The sequence below is a fragment of the Molossus molossus genome, unplaced genomic scaffold (assembly GCF_014108415.1).
Source record: "Molossus molossus isolate mMolMol1 unplaced genomic scaffold, mMolMol1.p scaffold_m16_p_14, whole genome shotgun sequence".
Taxonomy (NCBI): domain Eukaryota; kingdom Metazoa; phylum Chordata; class Mammalia; order Chiroptera; family Molossidae; genus Molossus; species Molossus molossus.
This window is the reverse complement of record NW_023425349.1, coordinates 12741977-12755115: the sequence shown is the minus strand read 5'-3', so window position 1 is coordinate 12755115 and position 13139 is coordinate 12741977.

Below are 13139 nucleotides of genomic sequence, written 5' to 3'. Positions count from 1 at the left end.
TGTGTCTCTCTCACATTGATGTTTCTCTCTCTCTTCCTTCCTCTCTCCCTCCTGCTCTATCTGAAGATAAATGCAAAAATGTCCTCGGGTGAGGATTAAAAAAAAAATTATACAAATAGTGGAATTTGAAGACTCAGTATGAAAAAAATAATATATCTCATTAATATTGTTTATATTTACTACATGTTGAAATAAAATTTTAGATATAGTGGGTTAAATTAAATACATTATTAAAATGAATGTTATCTGTCCCAGACAAGAAAAAGTTAAAGGAGTTTATCACCACCAAACCAGTATTACAAGAACTGTCAAAAGGACTTCTTTAAGAAAAAGGGGGAGAAAAAAGATTAAAAATATGAATAATAAAATTGCTGTAATGCCCTAGCTGGTTTTGCTCAGTGGTTAGAGCGTGAGCTTGTGGTTCAGAGAGACCTGGGGTTCAGTTCCCGCTAAGGGCATGTACCTCGGTTGCAGTTTGTCCCTGGCCCTGGTTGTTTGTGCGGGTGGCAGCCACTCAGTGTGTCCCTTTTACATCAATGTTTCTCTCTCTCTCTCTTCCTCTCTCTTCCTCCCACTCTACCTGAACTAAAAGTGGAAAAATGTCCTTGGGTGAGGATTAAAAAAAAAAAAAAATTGCTCTAACTTCATATCTATCAATAATTGCTTTAAATGTAAATGGATTAAATGATCCAATCAAAATACACAGGGTGGCTGAATGGAGAAGAAAACAAGACCCATATATATATATTGCCTATGAAAGGTCAATTCAGATGGAAAGACACAGTCTGAAAGTAAAAGGTTGGAAAAAAATATTTCATATAAATGGAAATGAAAAAAAAAAAGCTATGTTAAAACAAAAAAGCTGTGTTGTTTCCATATCTTGGCTATTGTAAATAATTTTGAGGGTTGCCAAATGGGAGGGGGGTTGGGGGATGGGTGAAAAGGTGAAGGGATTAAGAAGTACAAATCAGTAGTTACAGAATAGTCATGGGGATATAAAGTACAGCATAGGGAATATAGTCAATAATGTTGTAATAACTGTGGTGTCAAATGGGCACTAGATTTATTGGGATGATCAATTCATAAGTTATATAAATATCTAATCACTGGGTTGTACTCCTGAAACTAAATAATATTGTATGACAAGTGTAATGAAAAAAAATTTACTAAAATAAAAAAAGAAAGAAAAAAAAAACAACTGGGGTGATAATACTTATGTCAGACAAAATAGACTTTAAAACAAAGACTATAACCAGAAACAAGGAAGGATATTTCACATACAATAGCCAAGATATGGACGGTCCAACCTAAGTGTCCAGTGATAGACAGTTGGATAAAGAAGATGTGGTACATATATAAAATGGAATATTACTCAGCCATTTGCAACAACACGGATGGACCTAGAGAGTATTATGCTAAGTGAAATAAGTCAGACAGAGAAAACAAATAATATATGATTGCACTTATAGGTGGAATCTAAAAAAGAAAACAAAATAAACAAAACAGAAACAAACTCATAGATACAGAGAGCAAACTGATGGTGGCCAGATGGGAGGGAGGTTGGAGGGCTGGGTGAAAAAAGGTGGACAGATTAAGAAATACAAAGTGGCAGTTACAAAATAATCATGGGGATATAAAGTACTATATTCCATAGGCAATAATGTTGTAATAAATATGTATGGGGCCAGGTGCTTTCTAAATTTATTGGGGAGATCACTTAGTAAGTTATATAAATGTCTGTCTAACCATTATACTGTACATGTAAAACTACTATAATGTTGAATGTGAACTGTAACCAAAAAATTTTAAAAGAATTAAAAAAAAAATAGTTTTAAGCTGGAATAAAATTAGGTAATTTGAAATTCAAAAAAAAATAAAATAAAAGTCACTTGTTTCTTTTTACATTTTTGCGATGTAGTTACTAGAATACTTAAAGTTACAAATGTGACTTGTATTATATTTCTTTGGACAGATAAGACCACATTGGGAAGCTTTAACTGGGCATAATTTTAGTGTCCATCAATGTAAAATTACCAACTTTTATTTATTTTATTATTTTTTAAATTCTCACCTGGGGATATTTTTCTATTTATCTTCAGGTGGAGTGGGAAGGAGAGAGAGAGAGAGAGAGAGAGAGAGAGAGAGAGAGAGAGAGAGAGAAAGGAATATAGAGAGAAATATCACTGTGAGAGGGACATATCGACTGGTTGCCTCCTGCATAGCTGGGGATGAACCGCAACTGATGTACGTGCCCTTGGCCAGAATTGAACCCTAGACTCATTGGTCTGCAGGCTGATGCTATACCACAGAGCCAAACCGGCCAGGGCAATTTTTTTATTTTTAAAAATATTTTCATTCATTCTATTTTACTTTATTGTTACAATTTAAACAAAGTTAGAAATTTGAGGTGTTTCTGGCTACTCAAGTAAAACACACTGCAAAGCCAAAGGGAATAAATGTAAATGGAAGAAATGCCTGATTTTTGAACTCCGCTGCCCTTATGAGCACGATCCTTTTCATCTCACATATTGATTCTGAATGCATTTAGCATCTGCTCCAAGAAGATCCCTGACAGTAGAGCAAGCCAGAACACCTTCATTTCAAAGTCTACTTAACAGCAGGCAGGCAACTTCAACACAGACTTGAGGTTTAGGTAGATCTCACATTATCTAGAATCCAGGCTTACATTTTGTAAACAGTTTCCAAATAGCAGAAGAAATTAAAATAGAGATAGATACCAGAACTAAAAATAACATGTGAGACAACAAAAAATATTTCCAGTCCTAACCAAACTGCAACCTTTTCAGTATAGCTTGAGGTATTTTTAAATATTTGTAGATTCTCATAATATTTGACTTTCAGACATGTTTTCAGAGTGTCTGCCCTCAGACTCATGGAAATATCAGACAGCTATTCAGTGGCAGAAAATGGTTCTTGTAGTAATAAGTGTTCTATTTCCCATTATTATGCTATTCTTAGGATGTGATTTTTATAAAAATTAGAAATTTCCAATTCATATAAAAGAAAAACTTGCTTAAACTTCTGAAAGCAAGTCCATCCTGGTGAAGGTATATAAGACATTAAATAACAGAGAAATGACCAACTTTTAAATTCAAGACCATTAGAAATACCCTGTGTGAGGTAAGACTCCATTTAACCAGATTATTTTCTGACAATGTTCTTAAAGGCCAGAAATCTATTTGTATCACCTGCCTTGTATCATACACTTTAAGGCCAAGGTTTGAGGATGATCTCTATGATTTTGCTAGGTCATCTAAACTTTTATACAGTCCCTTCATAAGAGCCTTACCTTTAGTTTTTGTGATGTAAAGAGGTCTTAGGATATTTTCTGAGCATTATATTTTTGGGTCTTTGTCACACACAAAAAAAGTATTATCTAATATTCTCCTTGTGTTTGAATCTTCTACTAATGGTGATGTCACCAGACTCTTGATGATGAAAGCATTAGAAAGTCATAATGATACATTTGGTAGCAAGTTCTTCTCATTGTTACCAGACGGTAGAACTTTGTCCCATTTGAAAAAGTAAAGGATTTTAAATGTTTTGCTTTTAGGGTTTTGTTGTTGTACTTCCTTTTCTCAGTGATTGATTTTTACCAACAGAAATATGTTTTGAAGGGTGTGCTGTGTGTGTATATGAATGACACAAAAGTGCAACATTTTTTTCTTCATCCTCTATTAGGCATTGTGCAGTTATCTAAGGTAAAGCTAATCCCTTCTTATGCTTTCTTAGAATTTTCTAAATTACTTAGTTTCTGATTATAGAAGTAACACATTTTCATGTTATTAAATTTGTCAAGTGCATAAAAGTACAAAGAAGAAAATTATACTCAAATGTAATCACACTGTCCTGAGATAATCACTTTTATTAAAAAAAAATTTTTTTTCTTTATTGATTTTTTGGAGAGAGAGAGAGGAAGGGAGAGAGAGAGAGGGAGAGAGAGAGAGAGAGAGAGAGAGAGAGAGACATTGATGAGAGAGAACATCAATTGGCCGCCTCCTGCATGTCCCCTACTGGGGATCGGGCCCACAACCTGGGCATGTGCCCTGACCTGGAATCGAACCAGTGACCTCTTGGTGCATGGGTCATGCTCAACCACTGAGCCACACCAGCCAGGCAAGAGATAATCACTCTTAATTAGAGATAGCATGCACCTTTATCTTGCCCTGCTTTAAAATTAAATTACCTTTTCATATTGAAAAAGACATATAGAGAGTAAAAAATTCTAACAAAAAAGGTTATATAATACACACTAAATCATCTTCTCCCTTCTGCACCTGACTTCCCATTTCCCATCTCCAGTGGCAGCCACTGTTGACAGTTTGTTGGATTTTATTATATTATATATATAGTATGAATATATCCCCCCTTTTTTGCACAAATGGCAGCATACTAAAAACACTTCAGGATTTTGAACTTCTCACTCATCAGTATATATTTCGAAGATCATTCCATTACAGCTCATACATCTAACACTCTTTTTCTAGTGAATTGTATTTTATTATATGAATGTATCATAATTTAACCAGTTTTCTAGTGTCAGACATTTTGGTTGTTTATTGTCTTTGCTATCATAAGAAATGCCACAGTGGAAATGCTTGAATGTGCTCTAGGAACACATGTTGAACTATACTGTAGGATGCATTCCTAGAAATGGAATTGCTGGATCAAGGTTATACCCATTTAAAACTTAAGTAAATGTTGCCAAATTGTTTTTCACAGTGGTGGTTCCAGTTTCACTCATACCATCAGTAGGTGAAATATCCATTTCCTCATACCCTTATCAATATAGTGCATTGTTAAAATTTGTGGTGTTTGACAATCTGAAAGGTGTGAACTGCATCTCAGTGTAGTTTTAATTTCCGTTTATTTTATTGTGGTTGATGTTGAGTATCCTTTTGCATGTTTAATAGCCATAGTAACGCCTTCTCTGTAAACTGTTCATAGCTTTTGTTTATTTTCTATTAGGTCTCTGTGTTTTTATATTTTTAAATAAACTTTTTATTTTGGCATAATGTTATTTTATTTTTTATTTATTTGCTTATTTTTCTTTCTTTTTTTTCTTTAAACATTTTTTTCTTTACTGATTTTAGAGAGAGAGGCAGGGAGAGGGAGAAAGAGATAGAAACATCAGTGAGAGAGAACATTGATTGGCTGCCTCTTGCATGCCCCCCACTAGGGATCAGGCCCACAACCTGGGCATGTGCCCTTACTGGGGAGTCGAACCAGCAACCTCTTGGTGCATGGTCGACGCTCAACCACTGAGCCACACTGGTCAGGCTTTTTGGCATAATTTTAGATTTAAAGATACAGTAATTAAGACTGTATGGTTTTAAGATAGACAAAAAGATCATCTGGACAGAATTGAGAGTCCAGAAGTAGACCTATACGTATATGGACAACTTTTTTTTTTGACATATAAGAAAAAGCAACTCACTGGAGAAAGAATAGTCTTTCTAAAAATTAGCTGTAGGATAATTGGCTATCCATATGCAAAAAGATAACTTTGAGTAGTACTTTATACCATATATAAAAATTAACTCAAAATGGATTGCTGACCCAAATGTAAAATCGAAAACAAAAACATAGGGGAAAGAAACACAGGAGAAGAAAACATAGGAGAAAAAACAGTTAAGACAATGAAAAGGAAACTGAAGATTGGGAAAAATACAGTAAAAAATGGGCAAAATATTTGAATAGACATTTTAACCAAAAAACCAAACACATACAGAGAAGGCAAATAAATATATGAAAAAAATTATTTTAGTCTTCATCTTCATTAGTCTTCAGGCAAATGCAAATTAAAACCACAATAATATATTACCACACACTTACTGGAATGGCTAAAATTAAGAAAACTGACCATACCAAGTGTTGATGAGGGTGGGAGAACTGGAGCTCTCATACTGACACTGGTGGGAATGTAAAATGAAACAGCTACTTTGAAAAAGTGGTTGGCAGTTTCTTAACAATTTAAGCACACACTTACCATACAGTTTGGCAATTCCACGTTTATATATTTACCCAAGAGAGTTGGAAGCGTATGTTTATAAAAAAGATCTGTTTATGATTGTTTGTAGTAGTTTTCTTGGCAGTGGCCAAAAGGTGGAAACAAACCCAAATGTTTCTCAACAGGTGAATGGATAAACAACTTGTGGGTTAGTACTCAGAAATCAAAAAGAACAGAGTATTGATACATGCATGAACCTCAAAATAATTATACTGTAAAAGAAGCCAGGCCACACACACACAAAAAAAAAAAGAGAGAGAGAGAGAGCACATACTGTATATTTTATTTATATAAAATTCTTAAATACGCACATTTTTATGTTTTGGCTGCCTGGAACCTGAACACCCTTTATTTAGCATGAATTCTAAATTGAAGAAGCACTAGTATCCTCTCTCCAGTATGAAAGCTGAAATAGGCAGAAATTTCCTGTCTCTACCCCTTATAGCTAAAGCATGGGCCAGCACTTGACCTAAGCTACCTGGCATGCTTATCAGATCTCTACCTGGGACTTGGAACCTTAAGGGAGGTTAGTTTGAGATTATTTGTAATATAGTCAAGGACTAATATTATGGCAGATATTTCCAGGAGTCTGGAGGTCAGCAGGGAGATAATGAGTGATGGGATCAGGGTTGATATTCAAACATTATACCTATGGTCATATTTTATCCATGCATTTCCTCCCTTAGTCCCTTTATATTTCTCTTTAACAGCTATTTGCTAAGTACTGCAAATAGTTTCCGACCCTTCTGTAGTAAACATTACTATTATTCACCACTTTCTGGATCTCCCTTCCTTCCCAGGCAGATAGCAGACTCCACTTGGTAGGCCTTTGGCACAGGCAGGGGCATGCGATAAGTCCAGGCTGAGGCACTGATAAGCCTCTGTGTGCTTCCCTAGTGTCTCTCTTCCCCTGACATTGTAACTAGCAATACCACAGATGATAGACCCTCCATCGTTCTGGGTCCCCAAGTGACAATATGGAGTAGATTGCCTGGCTCCAACCCTCACTGGATATGTAGGGTGAAGGAGAAGTTTTGGGTGTTAGACCACTAAAATTTGAGGGTTCAATTTTCCTATCTAACATGCCATTCCATACATTCATTCTCTGTTTAGATGAATCAGCATCAGTTTCAGTGCTCTGAACAAACTGGGTATTGGTACCAGTTAGAGGGGGTTATAGGCAACATACATTCGGGGAAATAGGGGGAACCTAGAATTAATTATCAGGCTTTGTTTGGGTTGAAGGCAATCGAAAACTCACATTAGTATTCAGAGATAGATTTCTGGCAACCGGTGAAATATAGTAGTAAACAGTTAATTAAATTATCCCAGGGCTCCCATGAATGAGGTGTTTATCAAAGGCAAAGGCTTTGGGGCAATAATAGTTCCTGCCATAAAAATATACGATGATGATGATGATCATGACAATGATGACAGAGACTGATATAACACTTCTACACCAGAGACAGTACTATACATATGTATTCACTTATTTAATGAAATGAGGAACATAAAGATATTAAGGACTAACTGGCACATGAAATGGCTGAATCTAATGGCACTAGAGAGCTTAAAGGAAAAGCACAGAGTTGAAGTCAAAATCTCCTTAGTTATTCCAGCTTCCATCAGAGAGCTTTATTCTTCATGGTTGCAGGAGATTTCATCTCCCACTGATGACCCTCGCTTTGGCCTTTGGTAATTCCACTTCCTTCTTGTGCTGCTCTCAGATGGTTGCAGCTTCTTGGTTTCCTCACTGGCCCATCTTGCTCCTTAGCAATTCCATTACCTATGTAACCAGTTCTTGAATTAAAATTCCTCATTTGAAACACCTAGATTTTTCTGACTGGACCCTGATTGATATAGTTTCTAGGACTAGGAGTGCTCTGATATTAATTAGGTTTATAAAACCTCCTTACAAGTAGAACCTCATTCTACTTATGGGCTACTAGAAATCGGTGGCGTGTAGTGGCATCACAGTTATTTAAATCACCTTATTACCTATTATTGCTTGGTAGGAAGTGTCAATTGAAGGGAAGACTTTAGGACACTACATAGCTGCTGTAGTCACCATCGTGGCTATAATGTGTACAAAGGCTGTGGAATGGGATTGCTGTTTTGACTGTTCTGGTGAGCTTATAGAAATAAAATAATGAGTCTAAAAATTTAAACTCTCAGCTTAAGGCATGGACACAGAACAAAGATGGTAGTTATGGTACCATTATGTGTGTGTGTGTGTGTGTATATGGTCATGAGACACATGGCTGAGGATAAGGCCCAAAATCTAATTGGGTAATATACATGATTAGAATGTAAGTTGAATATACAACTTCTAAAAGTCTTCTTGGGTTAAAATTAAAGAATTGGACAACACTTATATGTGGAATAAGAATATTTAGGTGAATTCAGACAAATCTGAAAACTTGTAATTCTAATCTTTCTGAGCTTCACTTATCAGTGGAAGCAACTTCTCAGCATCTCTCTGAGGAAACAAGTCTTTTTCTGCTTAAAGATGCTGTGATGATTCCACCCACAATAGTTGATTTATGAGGTGACACCTATTCTCATTGTTTAAAGACATGCCCCAGGGAGATGTTTCAAGGTCTGCTTCAGTAGGAGATAGCTACATTAGAAGAATTTTAAGCTCTTGCTAATTTATGTTAGTAGGGAAACACATGTGAGGATGGATTCTAATGATGTTAGATCAAGATGAATAGACTATTGGATTGAGCTGAAGTTATTGAAACTGGCACACTTACCTTAGACTCTGGATTTAATATGTTGTCTTAGTCAAACTGTAAGTGGTTTTAAGAGTTTTCTTGGTTGTTATACTAAAATTTGAATTCAGTAATCTACACTCAGTGATGTTAAGATGTCATAGCTTCCCTGCCATGAAGCAGAAGAAGAAATCCAAAGGTTTAGGGAGACAAGAATGTTGTAGTGAATTTATCATGTTCAAACCATTCCCCTTCCCTCTATGTTCAAGACAGGAAGGAAAGGGGGGCCTTGGAAGACACTTTCTTTCACTAAGTCATTGAGAAATCAATCAATGTCGGGAGATACCGACACTGACATAGACTCTCAGATTTCAGTGGCGATTACAGGGTTTACATGACTGGAAAAACTCTAGGCCTGGGGAGCAGAAACCCAACTTGGGTTATCATAACAAGTTATGGTGTCTCACCGTGTTTCCACACCTAAGCCAGTTTATGGATCTGACATTTCTTGATTGCAGGGGTGTCTATGTCACCTCAAGGAAGGTCCTGTGGTCATTAATTAGGATGACTATGTCCTTGGGGGAAAATGTAGGATGGACACTAGCTCTGAACCGACTAATTTCTAGGGGCTAGAAATTGCACTGTGGTCTACTGAACAAAGTGAGGGCTTAAGGAGATTAGGGGATAAATTAAATTCTGCCCTGAGTTCATCTCACAGTGGGCCCAGCATATAAAAGAGCCAGTCTGCAGCTTTTTGAATTCATGGTTGAAATATTTATATTTAGCAACTGGTAGGATATTTACATGAGTCTCTGACCCTTGGCATAAGGGCTAATGTGGTAAGAAGGGTCAAATGGAAAAGACTCTCCTAAAATAGTAAAATAAAAAGTAATAACCCCTCTCTGTAAAGATGGTAAAGCACAGTGCTACCATTAAGAACTTGAACATTTTAGGCTGTTGATTCCTATCACTTCATTGTTTAACTTGCTTGTTTGGCTAATATAAATGCCAGATGAATCTGGAAAATTCCTGTGAGTTATTGTAAAATTAATTAAGTGGAAATTCCAATTATAGCTACTTTTCCAGGTGTTGTATTTTTGCTGGAGCAAATAAAGTCCCTGGTATTTGATCTGCAGCTGACAGATGTTTTACCTTATATCAATTAGTATAGATTATCAAAAGCCATTTGCTCTCACCTGGCAGAGACATCAGTAAAGCTCAGAGCTATGTGAACTCTCCTGCATTCTCATAATAAAATCCACGGGGTCCTTCAACATCTGAACATTTTACAGGATATCACTATTAGCGTTATCCTGAACATTTTGAATAGAAAAGAGCAAGAATCTCAGATGTCATTCTAATACAAATGTATGCCAGGAGGTGGAAGAAAACCTCCATAAAAATTCAGGGGCCTGACACATCAGTGACATTTCTGAGGAGCATGTAGGGTTATCTGCTCTAGACAAGTTCCTATACCTTGTACCACTTGCCACCAAATCAGATGTATAAATCTCAGTGGGACTCTGGATATTGGAGACAACATATGTATTGTGTTTAAGTGAGCCACACTGGCATATTTATGAGAAACTGCTAACCCTGCCAATTTTGAGTGAGGTGCAGGGCAAGAGAAGGCTCTATATGAGGTACAGACTGCAGAACAAGTTTCTGTGCAGATTTAAGTGGCAAAAATAGCTACTAGATGGAGCATTTTGTGTAGCTCAGGTGGAGAATGAATGCTGGACATGGGATTCTAAATGTTATTAGAGTTTCAACTTCTCCTACCTACCAATAACAGTGTTACCTAATCCAACAAACTACAAGCTTGGATATATGCCACTGCAATCTATGATCAAATGGAAGTCATTTCTATGAGCTTGAACTTGGGAAGATTGGAATATTGGTGAAAAGAATGTCTGAGATCCTTTGTGGGCTTCTGAAATACGCACCGAGTGTAAGGATTATGTGTATCCCATGAAAATGCTTACCAAAGAGCGATCTCAATAGGAGTCTCTCAGTAATCAAGTAGACACAATCGTCTGTTCTGTGACGTTGGTCTGCCTCTTTCTGTCGCCCCCACAGTGCTTGCTCCATGGGCCCACGTACAAAGTGGCCTTAGTGGCAGGAGTGGAGGCTATTCACGAGCTCAGTAACATAGGCTTCCTCTCATCAGTGATGATCTGGCTTTCTCCACTGCTAAATGCCAACCACCCAACAGCAGAGGCCACCCTGAGTACCTCAGATCGCACCTTTCTTCTAAGGGACCATCTGGCAGCTGGTGGCACATTGGTTACCGTGGATCTTTTCCACCAGGGAAAGGGAAGAAATTTGTCCCCAAACAAATATATTCTGGGTATAGACTTACTGATTTTCCCCACAGTGACTCTGCCAGCACCGCCACTTGTGGATTTGTAGAATGCTTTATGCATCGCCTGTGACAAGGAGATCAATTTTATTGTCAAGTAAGTTCTTCTATAGGCTCATGTCCATGGAGTTCACTGGTCTTACCAAGTAACTCATGACCCAGAAGCAGCTAACTTTATGAAATGGCCTACTGAAGACTTACACTATCAGCTGTAAGACAACATTCTGTGAAGTTTAGGGTGTGGGGGTATTCTGTCCTAAAGGTGTAGGATATGCCTTGAAATAGTGGCCACTATATCATACTGTCTTCCTCAAAGCCAGAACACATGGGTCCTGGAACCTACGAGGTAGAGATTGAGGCCCTCTTTTACAATTACACCAAAAACCCACTGGAGTAATTTTTTATTTCATCCTGGCAACATTGGACTTAGTGAGTCTGGAGGTCCTAGCGCACAAGGAAGGAATGTTCCCACCAGGAAACACAGTGATGGTTCTGTTGAATTGGAATCTGAGACTTCCCCTGACTGCTTTGCATTCTCAGGCTGAATCAATAGCCAGAGAAGGGGTTTCTACACTAGAATACGGTACTGATCACAAATATCAGGATGAAAATAGGTTGCTACTACACAATAGTATAATGAGTACTGCCTTTAGAGCTCAGGGTGTTCTCTGGCAGCCTCTGAACAGTACCTTCTCCAGCAGTCCTTGTTAAGGGAAAACCTTGGTGATCCTATAAATAAAGGTCCACTAAAGACAGATCCCACAGGAAAAGGTTTATGTCACTCCACTAGGTAAAGAACCCTATTCATCTGAGCTCTTATCAGAGGATAAGCAACATGGAAATGGGTGGTGGAAGAAAAGTGATCAATACCAACTTGACTTTAGAACCAGCTACAGAAATAAGGACTACAGCAGGCATGCATATTTTTCTTATATTACAAATATAAACATAATCATCATACATATACATTGTTACACATAAGTGTATATCTTTATATGTAAACCAGTGATTTTTCTTCTTCCTTCCCCTACTTTTTTATTATTTTTAATGAGGAGTGTTAGTTCTGTTCTTTTCAATTTAGATCAGTGTTCACCAAACTGCAGAGCCACGAACGGTGCTGAGGCGGAGGGCTGCATATCATCTGGGGCTCCTGGACATGGTGAGGGAAACTGCTTTGTATTTCACTTTTGGGGGACTAAAGTGAGTCTTTTTGTTTGTTTGTTTTAAATCCTCACCTGAGGATATTTTTACATTTATCTTCAGACAGAGTGGGAAGGGGAGAGAGAGAGAGAAAGAGAAAAACATCTATGTGAGAGAGACACTTCGACTGGTTGCCACCCGCACAACCCCAACTGGGGCCGGGGACGAACCACAACCAAGGTACATGCCCTTGGCTCGAATCAAACCCAGACTCTTTGGTTGCAGGCTGACGGTCTAATCGCTGAGCCAAACAGGCCAGGGCTAAAGTGATTCTTTATTTGTACAAAAGTTAGTTGAATTCTGCAAGGGGGGAACGTGTTTTATGAGAGTTAGATATGAATAGAAGGGTGAGAATGGGAGCTTTTGGCAAAATGGGTGGACTGTGGCAACCATTTGTTTGTTGACTCCGGGTTTTTCCCATTTTCCACACATTCTGTTCAATGTGGCAGAGACCTACATTTCCCAGACTCCCTTGCAGCAGACAATGAAAAACACGGGCAGAAAAGATCAAAATAGAAGAAGAAAAGCCTCTCTCTCCCAACTTATCTCTCTCTCATCTCCTTTGAGTAGCATCTTTAGCAGTGACTAAACCTCTCTCTGTTGTCCCAGCCCATGCCAGGTGACTCATGCTAGGTGGTAGCTCTTTTAGGACATCTTACAATTTCTCCTCCAGCCCTAGGAGTGCTATCGCCTTCATTAAAAAAAAAGTACGGGCCTGGCCAGTGTGGCTCAGTGGCTGCGCATCGACCTGTGCACCAAGAGGTTGCTGGTTTGATTTCCGGTCAGGGTACATGCCCAGGTTGTGGGCCAAATCCTCAGTGGGGGGCATGCA